At 39.0% G+C, this 16321-nt stretch overlaps 1 non-coding gene across 1 annotated transcript; it reads right to left on the bottom strand.

The window, feature by feature from the left end:
• Window positions 1–3703: 3703 nt before the first annotated feature.
• LOC112738832 (small nucleolar RNA R71) lies at window positions 3704–3811 on the bottom strand. The gene has a single exon (XR_003169787.1). It is a non-coding gene; the product is annotated as a small nucleolar RNA R71 (small nucleolar RNA).
• Window positions 3812–16321: the final 12510 nt, after the last annotated feature.

The raw sequence follows: 16321 nt of genomic DNA, 5'->3' as shown, positions 1-16321 counted from the left end.
TCAATTCCAAGAAGGACCTCTACACGTGCAACACTCAAGCTCAGCCCATACACACACCAAGTGGGCCCCGGAAGTGGATTTATGCATCAATTACTTACTTCTGTAAACCCTAGTAGCTAGTTTATTATAAATAGGACATTTTACTATTGTATTAGACATCCTGGATTGTATTTTGATCCTGTGATCACGTTTTAGGGGCTGGCCATCTCGGCCATGCCTGGACCTTTCACTTATGTATTTTCACGGTAGAGTTTCTACACTCCATAGATTAAGGTTTGGAGCTCTGCTGTTCCTCAAAGATTAATGCAAAGTACTACTGTTTTCTATTCAATTCATCTTATTTCGCTTCCAAGATATTCATTCGTACTTCAATCTGAATGTGATGAACGTGACAATCATCATCATTCCCTATGAACGCGTGCCTGACAACCACTTCTGTTCTACCTTCGACTGGATGAGTATCTCTTAGATCTCCTAACCAGAATCTTCGTGGTGTAAGCTAGAATGATGGCGGCATTCAAGAGAATCCGGAAAGTCTAAACCTTGTCTGTGGTATTCCGAGTAGGATTCAATGAATGAATGACTGTGACGAGCTCCTAACTCACGATTGCAGGGCGTTAGTGACAGACGCAAAAGGATAGTAAATCCTATTCCGGTATGATCGAGAACCGACAGATGAATAGCCGTGCCGTGACAGGGTGCATTGACCATTTTCACTGAGAGGATAAGATGAAGCCATTGAAAAGGGTGATGCCTCCAGACGATTAGCCATGTCGTGACAGGGCATTGGATGACCGAAAGTAGCCATTGACAGTGGTGATGTATCACATAAAGCCAGCCATGGAAAGGAGTAAGACTGATTGGATGAAGATAGCAGGAAAGTAGAGGTTCAGAGGAACGAAAGCATCTCTATTCGCTTATCTGAAATTCTCACCAATGAATTACATAAGTATTTCTATCCTTACTTTATGTTTTATTTACATAATATATTGTAGCCCATATGAGTCAACTTAACTGAGATTTACAAGGTGACCATAGCTTGCTTCATACCAACAATCTCCGTGGGATTCGACCCTTACTCACGTAAGGTATTACTTGGACGACCCAGTGCACTTGCTGGTCAGTTACACGGAGTTGTGAACCGTGGTTTTGGCATCATGTTTTTTGCGCCATTTCCAGGGAAAGAAAGAGCAATGAACTTTACATAATTAAAGTGTAATCACGATTCCGCGTACCAAGTTTTTGGCACCGTTGCCGGGGATTGTTTGAGTATGGACAACTGACGGTTCATCCTGTTGCTCAGATTAGGTAATTTTCTTTTTTGTTTTGTTTTCAAAAATTTTTCATGAATCTTTCAAAAATTTTCCCATTAGTTTTCAAAAAAAAAAAAATAATAATAAAAATAATGTTTTCAAAAATAAATTATTCTATGGCTTCAAAATTTTTAAGAATGAATTCTAGTGTTTCATGAAGCATGTGAAGCCTGGCTGGCTGTAAAGCCATGTCTAAATTTATTTGGACTGAGGCAGCAATTTGTTATCAAGAGCAAGCTAGTTGTTGCTAATCCACCTGCTGCTGTTCCTGATTCACCTGCTGAAGCTTGGCTGGCCATTGGCCATGTCTAGTGTTTTGGACCGGAGCTTTCATTGAAAGCTTGGCTGGCTAGTGAGCCATGTGTAATTCCTGGACTGAAGCTTTAGAATAAGAATGAAAGATTCCTAGAATTCATGTTAAAAAATTTTGGAATCCTTATTTTTTCTTTTTCATATAATTTTCGAAAAAATCCAAAAAAAAAATTAGAAAATCATAAAAATCAAAAACATTTTTTGTGTTTCTTGTTTGAGTCATGAGTCATGTCATAAGTTTGGTGTCATTTGCATGTGCATCTTGCAATTTTCGAAAATTTCATGCATTCATAGTGTTCTTCATGATCTTCAAGTTGTTCTTGGTAAGTCTTCTTGTTTGATCTTGATGATTTTTTGTTTTGTGTTGTATGGTGTTTTTCATATGCATTCTTGAATTCTTAGTGCGTAAGCATTAAAGAATTCAAAGTTTGGTGTCTTGCATGTTTTCTTTGCATTAAAAATTTTTCAAAATTATGTCTATGATGTTCATCTTGACATTCAAAGTGTTCTTGGTGTTCATCTTGACATTCATAGCATTCTTGCATGCATTCATTGTTTTGATCCATAACTTTCATGCATTGCATCATTTTTCCTGTTTTCCTCTCTCATCATAAAAATTCAAAAAACAAAAAAATATCTTTCCCTTTTTCTCTCATCAAATTCGAAAATTTGAGTTGACTTTTTCAAAAATTTTTAAAATCAAGTTGTTTCTTATGAGTCAAATCAAATTTTCAATTTGAAAATCTTATCTTTTTCAAAATCTTTTTTCAAAAATCAAATATTTTTCAAAATTCTTAGTTATTTTTGAAAATTCCAAAAATATTTTTCAAAAATCTTTTTCTTATTTTCATATCAAATTTTTGAAAATAACATAATCAATTAATGTTTTGATTCAAAAATTTGAAGTTTGTTACTTGCTTGTTAAGAAAGATTCAAACTTTAAGTTCTAGAATCATATCTTGTGATTTCTTATTAATCAAGTCATTAATTGAGATTTTAAAAATCAAATCTTTTTCAAAACTAATTTCTAAAATATCTTCTTATCTTACCTTTTTCAAAAAGTTAGTTTCAAAATATCTTTTTTAACCTCCTAACTTCTTATCTTTTCAAAATTTGTTTCAACTAACTAACTAACTTTTTGTTTGTTTCTTAACTTTTTCAAAACTACCTAACTAACTCTCTCTCTCTAATTTTCGAAAATATCTTCCCTCTTTTTCAAAAATTTCTTTTTAATTAACTAATTATTCTTATTTTTATTTTTGATTTTAAAAATTTTCGAAAAATACTAACATTTTTCAAAAACCATTTTTGAAAATCACTAACCTTTTTTCAAAAATTATTTTCGAAAATTCTCCCTCTCCCATATTATTCTAGCTATTTATTCATCTACTAACATCTCATCTCACATCTCAACCCTCCTCACAGTTGTGTTTCTTCCATTATATTACATTCTTTGTCTCCCCCTCTTCTTCTACTCACACAGGGATCCCTATACTGTGGTATAAAGGATCCATATTATTATTATTATTTTTTCTGTGCCCTCTTCTTTGTCATATGAGCAGGAGCAAGGACAAGAATATTCTTGTTGAAGCAGATCCAGAACCTAAAAGGACTCTGAAGAGAAAATTAAGAGAAGCTAAATTACAACAATCCAGAGATAACCTTTCAGAAATTTTCGAACAGGAAGAGGAGATGGCAGCTGAAAATAATAATAATGTAAGGAAGAGGAGATGGCACCTAATTCCAATTTACATGGAAGAAGCATCTCCATTCCTGCCATTGGAGCAAACAACTTTGAGCTGAAACCTCAATTAGTTTCTCTGATGCAGCAGAACTGCAAGTTTCATGGACATCCATCTGAAGATCCTTTTCAGTTCTTAACTGAATTCCTGTAGATATGTGATACTGTTAAGACTAATGGAGTAGATCCTAAAGTCTACAGGCTCATGCTTTTCCCTTTTGCTGTAAGAGACAGAGCTAGATTATGGTTGGATTCTCAACCCAAAGACAGCCTGAACTCTTGGGATAAGCTGGTCACGAATTTCTTAGCCAAGTACTTTCCTCCTCAAAAGCTGAGCAAGCTTAGAGCTGATGTTCAAACCTTCAGACAGAAAGAAGGTGAATCCCTCTATGAAGCTTGGGAAAGATACAAACAGTTGACCAAAAAGTGTCCTTCTGACATGCTTTCAGAATGGACCATCCTGGATATATTCTATGATGGTTTATCTGAGCTATCAAAGATGTCACTGGACACTTCTGTAGGTGGATCCATTCACCTAAAGAAAACGCCTGCAGAAGCTCAAGAACTCATTGACATGGTTGCTAATAACCAGTTCATGTACACTTCTGAAAGGAATCCTTTGAGTAATGGGACGCCTATGAAGAAGGGAGTTCTTGAAGTTGATACTCTGAATGCCATATTGGCTCAGAATAAAATATTGACTCAGCAAGTCAATATGATCTCTCAGAGTCTGCATGGAATGCAAGCTACATCCAACAGTACTCAAGAGGCATCTTCTGAAGAAGAAGCTTATGATCCTGAAAACCCTGCAATAGCAGAGGTAAATTATTTAGGTGAACCTTATGGAAACACCTATAACTCATCATGAAGAAATCATCCAAATTTCTCATGGAAGGATCAAAAGCCTCAACAAGGCTTTAATAATGGTGGAAGAAACAGGTTTAGCAATAATAAACCTTTTCCATCATCCACTCAGCAACAAACAGAGAACTCTGAACAAAATACTTCTAATTTGGCAAACTTAGTCTCTGATCTGTCTAAGGCTACTGTAAGTTTCATGAATGAAACAAGATCTTCCATTAGAAATTTGGAAGCACAAGTGGGCCAGCTGAGTAAAAGGATCACTGAAATCCCTCCCAGTACTTTCCCAAGCAATACAGAAGAGAACCCAAAAGGAGAGTGCAAGGCCATTGACATAAGCACCATGGCCGAACCTACAAGGGGAGTGGAGGACGTGAATCCCAATGAGGAAGACCTCCTGGGACGTCCAGTGATCAATAAGGAGCTTCCCTCTGAGGAACAAAAGGACTCTGAGGCTCATCTAGAGACCATAGAGATTCCATTGAACCTCCTTATGCCCTTCATGAGCTCTGATGAGTATTCCTCTTCTGAAGAGAATGAGGATGTTACTGAAGAGCAAACTGCCAAGTTTCTTGGTGCAATCATGAAGCTAAATGCCAAATTATTTGGCATTGATACTTGGGAAGTTGAACCTCCCTTGTTCATCAATGAACTAAGTGATCTGGATCAACTGACATTGCCTCAGAAGAGACAGGATCCTGGAAAGTTCATAATACCCTGTACCATAGGCACCATGATCTTTAAGGCTCTATGTGACCTTGGTTCAGGAATAAACCTCATGCCCCTCTCTGTAATAGAGAAATTGGGAATCTATGGGGTGCAAGCTGCTAAAATCTAATTAGAGATGGCAGACAGTTCAAGAAAATAGGCTTATGGACAAGTAGAGGATGTGTTAGTAAAGGTTGAAGGCCTTTACATCCCTGCTGATTTCGTAGTCCTGGATACTGGAAAGGAAGAGGATGAATCCATCATCCTAGGAAGACCTTTCCTGGCCACAGCAAGAGTTGTGATTGATGTTGACAGAGGTGAAATAGTCCTTCAATGGAATAAGGACTCCCTTGTGTTTAAAACTCAAGGATCTCCCTCTGCAACCATGGAGAGGAAGCAGAAAAAGCTTCTCTCAAAGCAGAGTCAACCAGAGCCCCACAGTCAAACTCTAAGTTTGGTGTTGGGAGGCCACAACCAAACTCTAAGTTTGGTGTTGAACTCCCATATCCAAACTCTAAGTTTGGTGTTGGAGAGTCTCAACAAAGCTCTGCACATCTGTGAGGCTCCATGAGAGCCCACTGTCAAGCTATTGACATTAAAGAAGCGCTTGTTGGGAGGCAACCCAATTCTTATTTATCTAACTATATTTTTCTTAGTTATATGTCTTTGTAGGTTCATGATCATGTGGAGTCACAAAATAAATATAAAAGTTGAAAACAGAATCAAAAATAGCAGAAGAAAAATCACACCCTGGAGGAGCATCTGTCTGGCGTTCAGCGCCAGAACAGAGCATGGTTCTGGCGCTGAACGCCCAAAATGGGCAGCTTCTGGGCGCTGAATGCCAGAACAGGCATGGTTCTGGCGTTCAACGCCAGAAATGGCACACAAATGGGCGTTGAACACCTAAAATGGCCACCAACCTGGCGCTGAACGCCCAGAGTTGTGTGCAAAGGCATTTTTACATGCCTAATGGGTGCAGGGATGTAAATCCTTGAACACCTCAGGATCTATGGACCCCACAGGATCCCCACCTACCTCCACTCACTTCTTCTCACCACTCTCTTTCACACAACCCCATAAACACTCTTCCCCAAAAACCCTTCACCAATCACCTCAATCTCTCTTCCCCATCACCTCTTCACCACTCATATCCATCCACTCTTCCCCATAAACCTACCTCATAAACCCCACCTACCTTCAAAATTCAAAACCAATTTCCCACCCAAACCCACCCATATGGCCGAAACCTTAACCCCCCTCCCTTACCTATATAAAGCCCTCCATTCTTCCTCAAATTCATACAACACACCCCTCTATACCCTTCTTGGCCGAAACACCTTCCCTTCTCCCTCTCCTCCATTTCTTCTTCTTCTTCATTTATTCTTTCTTTTATTGCTCGAGGGCGAGCAAAATTCTAAGTTTGGTGTGGTAAAAGCATAAGCTTTTTGTTTTTCCATTACCATTGATGGCACCTAAGACCGGAGAATCCTCTAGAAAGGGGAAAGGGAAGACAAAAGCTTCCACCTCCGAGTCATGGGAGATGGAAAGGTTCATCTCCAAAGCCCATCAAGACCACTTCTATGATGTTGTGACCAAGAAGAAGGTAATCCCTGAGGTCCCTTTCAAACTCAAAAGAAATGAGTATCCGGAGATCCGACATGAAATTCAAAGAAGAGGTTGGGAAGTTCTAACAAATCCCATCCAACAAGTCGGCATCCTAATGGTTCAAGAGTTCTATGCTAATGCATGGATCACCAAGAACCATGATCAAAGTAAGAACCCGGATCCAAAGAACTATGTTACAATGGTTCGGGGGAAATACTTAGATTTTAGTCTGGAGAATGTGAGGTTGGCGTTTAACTTGCCCATGATGCAAGGAGATGAACGCCCCTACACTAGAAGGGTCAACTTTAATCAAAGGTTGGACTAAGTCCTTATGGACATATGTATAGAAGGAGCTCAATGGAAGATTGACTCCAAAGGCAAGCCGGTTCAACTAAGAAGATTGGACCTCAAGCCTGTAGCTAGAGGGTGGTTGGAGTTCATTAAATGCTCAATCATTCCCACTAGCAACCGGTCTGAAGTTACTATAGACCGGGCCATCATGATCCATAGCATCATGATTGGAGAAGAGGTGGAAGTTCATGAGATTATACCTCAAGAACTCTACAAGGTGGCTGACAAGTCCTCCACCATGGCAAGGTTAGCCTTTTCTCACCTCATTTGCCACCTATGCAATTCGGCTGGGATTGACATAGAGGGAGATATCCTCATTAAAGAGGACAAGCCCATCACTAAGAAGAAGATGGAGCAAGCAAGAGAGCCCATTCATGGAGCTCAAGAGGCGTATGAAGCTCATCACCATGAGATCCCGGAAATGCCTCAAATGCACTTTCCTCCAAAAAACTATTGGGAGCAAATCAACACCTCCCTAGGAAAATTGAGTTCCAATATGGGACAACTAAGGGTGGAACATCAAGAGCACTCCATCATCCTTCATGAAATAAGAGAAGATCAAAAAGCAATGAGGGAGGAGCAACAAAGACAAGGAAGAGACATAGAAGAGCTCAAGGACATCATTGGTTCCTCAAGAAGGAAACGCCACCATCACTAAGGTGGATTCATTCCTTGTTCTTATTTCTTCTGTTTTTCGTTTTCTATGTTATGTGCTTATCGATATTTGTGTCTTCATTACATGATCATTAGTAGTAGTAACTATGTCTTAAAGTTATGAATGCCCTATGAATCCATCACCTCTCTTAAATGAAAAATGTTTTATTTCAAAAGAACAAGAAGTACATGAGTTTCGAATTTATCCTTGAACTTAGTTTAATTATATTGATGTGGTGACAATGCTTCTTGTTTTCTGAATGTATGCTTAAACAGTGCATATGCCTTTTGAAGTAGTTGTTTAAGAATGTTAAATATGTTGGCTCTTGAAAGAATGATGACTAGGAGACATGTTATTTGATAATCTGAAAAATCATAAAAATGATTCTTGAAGCAAGAAAAAGCAGCAAAGAACAAAGCTTGCAGAAAAAAAAAAGAAAAAAAATAGGCGAAAAAAAAAAGAATAGAAAGAAAAAGAAAAAGCAAGCAGAAAAAGCCAATAACCCTTAAAACCAAAAGGCAAGGGTAAATAAAAAGGATCCCAAGGCTTTGAGCATCAGTGGATAGGAGGGCCTAAAGGAATAAAATCCTAGTCTAAGCGGCTAAACCAAGTTGTCCCTAACCATGTGCTTGTGGCGTGTAGGTGTCAAGTGAAAACTTGAGACTGAGCGGTTAAAGTCAAGGTCCAAAGCAAAAAAGGGGTGTGCTTAAGAACCCTGTACACCTCTAATTGAGGACTTTAGCAAAGCTAAGTCACAATCTGAAAAGGTTCACCCAATTATGTGTCTATGGCATTTATGTATCCGGTGGTAATACTGGAAAACAAAGTGCTTAGGGCCACGGCCAAGACTCATAAAGAAGCTGTGTTCAAGAATCATCATACTGAACTATGAGAGTCAATAACACTATTCGAAATCTGAAGTTCCTATAGATGCCAATCATTCTAAACTTCAATGGATAAAGTGAGATGCCAAAACTATTCAAGAGGCAAAAAGCTATAAGTCCCGCTCATATGATTGAAGCTCTGTTTCATTGATAGTTTGGAATTTATAGTATATTCTCTTCTTTTTATCCTAATTGATTTTCAGTTGCTTGGGGAAAAGCAACAATTTAAGTTTGGTGTTGTGATGAGCGGATAATTTATACGCTTTTTGACATTGTTTTTAGTATGTTTTTAGTAGGATCTAGTTACTTTTAGGGATGTTTTCATTAGTTTTTATGTTAAATTCACATTTCTGGACTTTACTATGAGTTTGTGTGTTTTTCTGTGATTTCAGGTATTTTCTGGCTGAAATTGAGGGACTTGAGCAGAAATCAGATTCAGAGGTTGAAGAAGGACTGCTGATGTTGTTGCATTCTGACCTTCCTACACTCAAAGTGGATTTTCTGGAGCTACAGAACTCGAAATGGCGCGCTTCCAATTGCGTTGGAAAGTAGACATCCAGGGCTTTCCAAGAATAGACGACGTAAACTGGCGTTCAATGCCAGCTTTCTGCCCAAATCTGGCGTCCAGCGCCAGAAAAGGAGCCAAAACCAGAGTTGAACGCCCAAACTGGCAGAAAAACTGGCGTTCAATTCCAAGAAGGACCTTTACACGTGCAACACTCAAGCTCAGCCCAAACACACACCAAGTGGGCCCCGGAAGTGGATTTATGCATCAGTTACTTACTTCGGTAAACCCTAGTAGCTAGTTTATTATAAATAGGACCTTTTACTATTGTATTAGACATCCTGGATTGTATTTTGATCCTGTGATCACGTTTTAGGGGCTGGCCATCTCGTCCATGCCTGGACCTTTCACTTATGTATTTTCACGGTAGAGTTTCTACACTCCATAGATTAAGGTGTGGAGCTCTGCTGGTCCTCAAAGATTAATGCAAAGTACTACTGTTTTCTATTCAATTCATCTTATTTCGCTTCCAAGATATTCATTCGTACTTCAATCTGAATGTGATGAACGTGACAATCATCATCATTCCCTATGAACGCGTTCCTGATAACCACTTCCGTTCTACCTTCGACTGAATGAGTATCTCTTAGATCTCCTAACCAGAATCTTCATGGTGTAAGCTAGAATGATGGTGGCATTCAAGAGAATCCAGAAAGTCTAAACCTTGTCTGTGGTATTCCGAGTAGGATTCAATGAATGAATGACTGTGACGAGCTCCTAACTCACGATTGCAGGGCATTAGTGACAGATGCAAAAGGATAGTAAATCCTATTCCAGTATGATCGAGAACCGACAGATGAATAGCCGTGCCGTGACAGGGTGCGTTGACCATTTTCACTGAGAGGATAAGATGAAGCCATTGACAAGGGTGATGCCTCCAGACGATTAGCCGTGCCGTGACAGGGCATTGGATCATTTTCCAGAGAGATGACCGAAAGTAGCCATTGATAGTGGTGATGTATCACATAAAGGCAGCCATGGAAAGGAGTAAGACTGATTGGATGAAGATAGCAGAAAAGCAGAGGTTCAGAGGAACGAAAGCATCTCCATTCGCTTATCTGAAATTCTCACCAATGAATTACATAAGTATTTCTATCCTTACTTTATGTTTTATTTACATAATATATTGTAGCCCATATGAGTCAACTTAACTGAGATTTACAAGGTGACCATAGCTTGCTTCGTACCGACAATCTCCGTGGGATTCGACCCTTACTCACGTAAGGTATTACTTGGACGACCCAGTGCACTTGCTGGTCAGTTACACGGAGTTGTGAACCGTGGTTTTGGCATCATGTTTTTGGCGCCATTTCCAGTGAAATAAAGAGCAATGAACTTTACATAATTAAAGTGTAATCACGATTCTGCGTACCAAACGCCCAGAACAAGCATCAATTCAGCGTTTAAATGCCAGAAATGCATGCAAAGGCATTTTACATGCCTAATTGGTGCAGGGATGTAAATCCTTGATACCTTAAGATCTGTGGACCTCACAGGATGATCTCAGGATCTGTGGATCCCACAGGATCCCCACCTTCCCTCCTCATAATCCTAGTTTTTTTTTTCCACATCTTCTTCTTCATCTATTCTTTCTTTGCTTGCTCGAGGGCGAGCAAAATTCTAAGTTTGGTGTGGTAAAAGCATAAGTTTTTTTTGTTTTTCCATAACCATTGATAGCACCTAAGGTCAGAGAAACCTCTAGAAAGAGGAAAGGGAAGACAAAAGCTTCCACCTCTGAGTCATGGGAGATAGAAAGATTCATCTCAAGGGTCTATAGCTCAGTGGTAGAATATTTGACTGCAAATCAAGAGATCCCTGATATACCTCAGGGGATACATTTTCCCCCACACAATTATTGGGAGTAACTAAGGATAGAAGCATCAAAGAGCAATGAGGGAGGAGCAATAAAGACAAGGAAGAGACATAAAAGAGCTCAAGGACATCATTGGTTCCTCAAGAAGGAAACGCCACCATCACTAAGGTGGACTCATTCCTTGTTCTTAAATTTTCTGTTTTTCGTTTTCTTATGTTAAATGTTTATCTATATTTGTGTCTTATTACATGATCATTAGTATTTAAGTATCTATGCCTTAAAGTAGTGAATATGAATCTATCACCTCTCTTAAATGAAAAATGTTTTAATTCAAAAGAACAAGAAGTACATGAGTTTCGAATTTATCCTTGAACTTAGTTTAATTATATTGATGTGGTGACAATACTTTTTGTTTTCTGAATGAATGCTTGAACAGTGCATATGTCTTTTGAAGTTGCTGTTTAAGAATGTTAAATATGTTGGCACTTGAAAGAATGATGACAAGGAGACATATTATTTGATAATCTAAAAAATCATAAAAATGATTCTTGAAGCAAGAAAAAGCAGTGAATACAAACGCTTGCAGAAAAAAAAAAGAAAAATAGCAAAAAAAATAGAAAAAGAAAAAGCAAGCAGAAAAAGCCAAAAGCTCTTAAAACCAAAAGGCAAGAGCAAAAATCCAATAACCCTTAAAACCAAGAGGCAAGGGTAAATAAAAAGGATCCCAAGGCTTTGAGCATCAGTGGATAGGAGGGCCTAAAGGAATAAAATCCTGGCCTAAGCGGCTAAACCAAGTTGTCCCTAACCATGTGCTTGTGGCGTGAAGGTGTCAAGTGAAAACTTGAGACTTAGCGGTTAAAGTCAAGGTTCAAAGCAAAAAAAGAGTGTGCTTAAGAACCCTGGACAACTCTAATTGGGGACTTTAGCAAAGCTGAGTCACAATCTGAAAAGGTTCACCCAGTTATGTGTCTGTGTCATTTATGTATCCGGTGGTAATACTGGAAAACAAGGTGCTTAGGGCCACGGCCAAGACTCATAAAGTAGCTGTGTTCAAGAATCAACATACTAAACTAGGAGAATCAATAAAACTATCTAAACTCTGAGTTCCTATAGATGCCAATCATTCTGAACCTCAATGGATAAAGTGAGATGCCAAAACTATTCAAGAGGCAAAAAAGCTACAAGTCCCGCTCATCTGATTGAAGCTATGTTTCATTGATAGTTTGGAATTTATAGTATATTCTCTTCTTTTTATCCTATTTGATTTTCAGTTGCTTTGGGACAAGCAACAATTTAAGTTTGGTGTTGTGATGAGCGGATAATTTATACGCTTTTTGGCATTGTTTTTAGTATGTTTTTAGTAGGATCTAGTTACTTTTAGGGATGTTTTCATTAGTTTTTATGTTAAATGCACATTTCTGGACTTTACTATGAGTTTGTGTATTTTTCTGTGATTTCAGGTATTTTCTGGCTGAAATTGAGGGACTTGAGCAAAAATCAGATTCAGAGGTTGAAGAAGGACTGCTGATGTTGTTAGATTCTGACCTCCCTGCACTTAAAGTGGCTTTTCTGGAGCTACAGAACTCAAAATGGCGCGCTTCTAATTGCGTTGGAAAGTAGACATCCAGGGCTTTCCAGCAATATATAATTGTTCATACTTTGGCCGAGTTTAGACGATGCAAACGGGCGTTGAACGCCAGTTCTACGCTGCAGTTTGGAATTAAACGCTAGAAACACGTCACGAACCAGAGTTGAACGCCAAAAACACGTTACAACCTGGCGTTCAACTCCAGAAAGAATCTCTGCACGTGTAACATTCAAGCTCAACCCAAGCACACACCAAGTGGGCTCCGGAAGTGGATTTATGCATCAATTACTTATCTCTGTAAACCCTAGTAACTAGTTTAGTATAAATAGGACTTTTTACTATTGTATTAGACATCTGAGGAACATCTTGGGACGTCTAGTTCTTAGATCATGGGGGCTGGCCATTCGGCCATGCCTGAACCTTTCACTTATGTATTTTTAACGGTAGTGTTTCTACACTCCATAGATTAAGGTGTGGAGCTCTGCTGTTCCTCATGAAGTAATGCAAGGTACTACTGTTTTTCTATTCAATTCAACTTATTCCGCTTCTAAGATATTCATTCGCATTTCAACATGAATATGATGAATGTGACAATCGTCATCATTCCCCCACGAACGCGTGCCTGACAACCACTTCCGTTCCACTTTAGATTGGATGATTATCTCTTGGATCTCTTAATCAGAATCTTCGTGGTATAAGCTAGATTGATGGCGGCATTCATGAGAATCCGGAAAGTCTAAACCTTGTCTGTGGTATTCCGAGTAGGATTCTGGGATTGAATGACTATGACGAACTTCAAACTCGTGAGTGCTGAGCGTAGTGACAGACGCAAAAGGAGGGTGAGTCTTATTCCAGTATGATCGAGAACCTCAGATGATTAGCCGTGCCGTGACAGAGCATTTGGACCATTTTCACAAGAGGATGGGATGCAGCCATTGACCACGGTGATGCCTCCAGATGATTAGCGATGCAGTGACAGCGCATCGGACCATTTTCACAGAGAGGATGAAATGTAGCCATTGACAATGGTGATGTCCTTACATAAAGCCAGCCATGGAAAGGAGTAGCACTGATTAGATGAAGACAGCAGGAAAGCAGAAGTGCAGAGGGATGAAAGCATCTCTATACCTTTATCTAAAATTCACACCAATGATATACATAAGTATTTCTATCTTTATTTTCTGTCTATTTATTATTTATTTTCGAAAACTCCATAATCAATTATTATCCGCCTGACTGAGATTTACAAGATGACCATAGCTTGCTTCATACCAAAAATCTCCGTGGGATCGACCCTTACTCACGTAAGGTTTTATTACTTGGACGACCCAGTGCACTTGTTGGTTAGTTGTATCGAAGTTGTGAATGAAAAACGATTTATTAAGACGTGCGTACAGAGTTTTTGGCGCCGTTGCCTGAGATCACAATTTCGTGCACCAGTTATCAATTTATTTAGGGGTTTGTTACTTGTGACAACCAAAACATTTGTACGAAGGGATTTCTGTTGGTTTAGAGACTATATCTACAATGCAACTGTTTTTATGAAATTCCTTACCACCATAAAATCCTAACGTCAATGGCGCGTCTCATATCGTTGGGAAGGACCAGTTTCTTTTCAATGTTCAGGTTCGTCTTCCAATATTTGGGGAAGCAAAGCTCAAAGTAGAGATTGGAAAACTTGATTGGGTCGGTGGATGGTAACAATTGATTCTCTTTATCCACTTCATTTAGTGGATTCTTAGCATAATTGGCATAAGGAGAAGGGGTAGAGGCTTTGGAGCGCTTCCTCTTCTTTGAAGTAGTAGCTATAGCTTTTCCTTTATCTAACTAAGTAGAAGTATAGCACTCAAGGTGAAACATACTCATGAAGTGAGTGAAGAAAAGAGAATTCTTGGAATGCAAGTAACAAAATTCAAAATTCAAATCAAGTCACAAACCAAGAATCCAAACAACAACTGCACAATGCTTGTTCATTAAGCCTAAGAAGCGCCATATTCAAAAAGAATGATCAAAAGAGTTAAGTAGAAATCCAAAAGAGAAGTTAGCTGGGTAAACAAGTTAGGAGTTAGAGAAATGGTTCAAAAGTTAGTGATATGACGATTACTGGCTCAATTAAAAGAAGTGCACAAAGTATGGAAGGTAAGCATACTCATAATCATGAGGAATATATAGTCATTGATGATGAAATATGAAAATTTTTGCACAAAAGCATATATATGGGAAGCAAATCATCAATCAGTGTCATGATCACAAGGGTTTTGTAATAGTTGGTACTGAAAAAGTGAAGTACGCACTAATGCAACCAAAAGCACTCGGAAACAGTTTTGAGTCAAAAATGGTTATACTAGTGAGATCCACCAACTATTGCAATTAAATGAACCTTATTGAGGAAAATCACAAGTTAAAGTCAGATCATAAGTTTAGCATGAATCAAAAGTCAGTTGACTTAACTTGAAGGGTGAGGACACAAAAAGGTTCAAGTTGATGAGTTAGGTAAGGGATTGTTTGTCACAGAAATCCGGCAAGCAACTCCTTGAACTAATCAATCCATTGTATATCACAGGAAATACAAGTAAGCACGGAAATGCCAACCATAGTAGCCTAGGAATTGAACTTATTAAAGTCAGGCAAAACTCACTTCGAAAAGTACCAAGTTCAAGTCTTAGGTTGCAAGTTAAGAACAAAATGATTTTCCAAAAATTTGGGCAGCATTCCAACAATAAAACGGGTGTTCCCGGATAGCAACAACAGCAAAATTCACATCAAATCCAAGAATGCAACAAAACACGGTAAGAGCATGGATTACATATGATTACGCAGCATTAATCTAAATTATGCAAGGAAACTCAGCAGGGTAGCATGTAAGAACCAAAAACTTAGCACAGCCTTAACCAAAATCCAGAAATAGCAGCAACAACCATCATTCAACCAATCATGCACAATTAAGCAAATAAACACAAATGGAGCACTTATCAGGCCTAGAATCCTCTAACCACATCCTAATTATCTAACCGCAATTATTTCTATCTATCATAACATGCAGCATTATCCAACTAACTAATTAAAACTAATTAACAAAACTAACAAAAGACAGTAAAGAAAGCAGAACAGTAGTTCAGGCTATGAAACCTGAAAGCAGAGCAGAGTACAACGACACTAGAGGAAGGAAAAAGGTGGAAGAGCGCTGCTCAGGAGTGGTGGTGGCAATGAATTCACGGTGGTGGGTGGCAGTGATCAGAGGTGGAGGAGTTCCCAATGATCTTGACAAAGCACGCTCCACGCCCGTCGATCCTCTTCTAGAGGTTTTCACCACTTGGCAAGGTTCTTCAAGATTTACCTCTCGCCAAGCTTCCTCAAGGTCACCTTCTTCTCCACTAAATTCTTCTATCCCTTTCCCATCACTCTCATCATAGATAGGAGGTTTAGTGAGGTCTACCTCGTCATCAATTCCAAGCATAGTGGGGAAGGACTCTTCAAGCTCGAAAGGGTCATATGTTGATGCGAAATCATCATATATAGGGGGGCTTGTTGCTTGGGACATTTCTTCCAATTCCTCACTCACAATAAGCCTTGGAGGTTGCGCGTCCTCCTCAACATTGCTTTCTAATCTAGTGGAAGAAGGCTCAACAAGATCATCAAGGGGATTGATCAATGTGGACAAAAAATCACTAATGATGGAATCCACTTCTTGATCAATTTCCTTCGACTCTCTATCCACTTCCTCAACATCACTCTCTGATGGGATATTTTCGCGGAGAAACGAATTTCTCCAAAACACCCAAAACTAACCGGCAAGTGTACCGGGTCATATCAAGTAATAAAACTCACGGGAGTGAGGTCGATCCCACAGGGATTGATGGATCAAGCAACTTTAGTGGGTGATTAGTTTAGTCAAGCTAACATTTGTGTGATAATTGATGCAGCA

This window comes from Arachis hypogaea, chromosome 13 (assembly GCF_003086295.3).
Source record: "Arachis hypogaea cultivar Tifrunner chromosome 13, arahy.Tifrunner.gnm2.J5K5, whole genome shotgun sequence".
NCBI classification, from domain to species: Eukaryota; Viridiplantae; Streptophyta; class Magnoliopsida; order Fabales; family Fabaceae; genus Arachis; species Arachis hypogaea.
The sequence above is the reverse complement of the archived record's forward strand: the minus strand, read 5'-3'. Positions and strand labels throughout refer to the sequence as shown.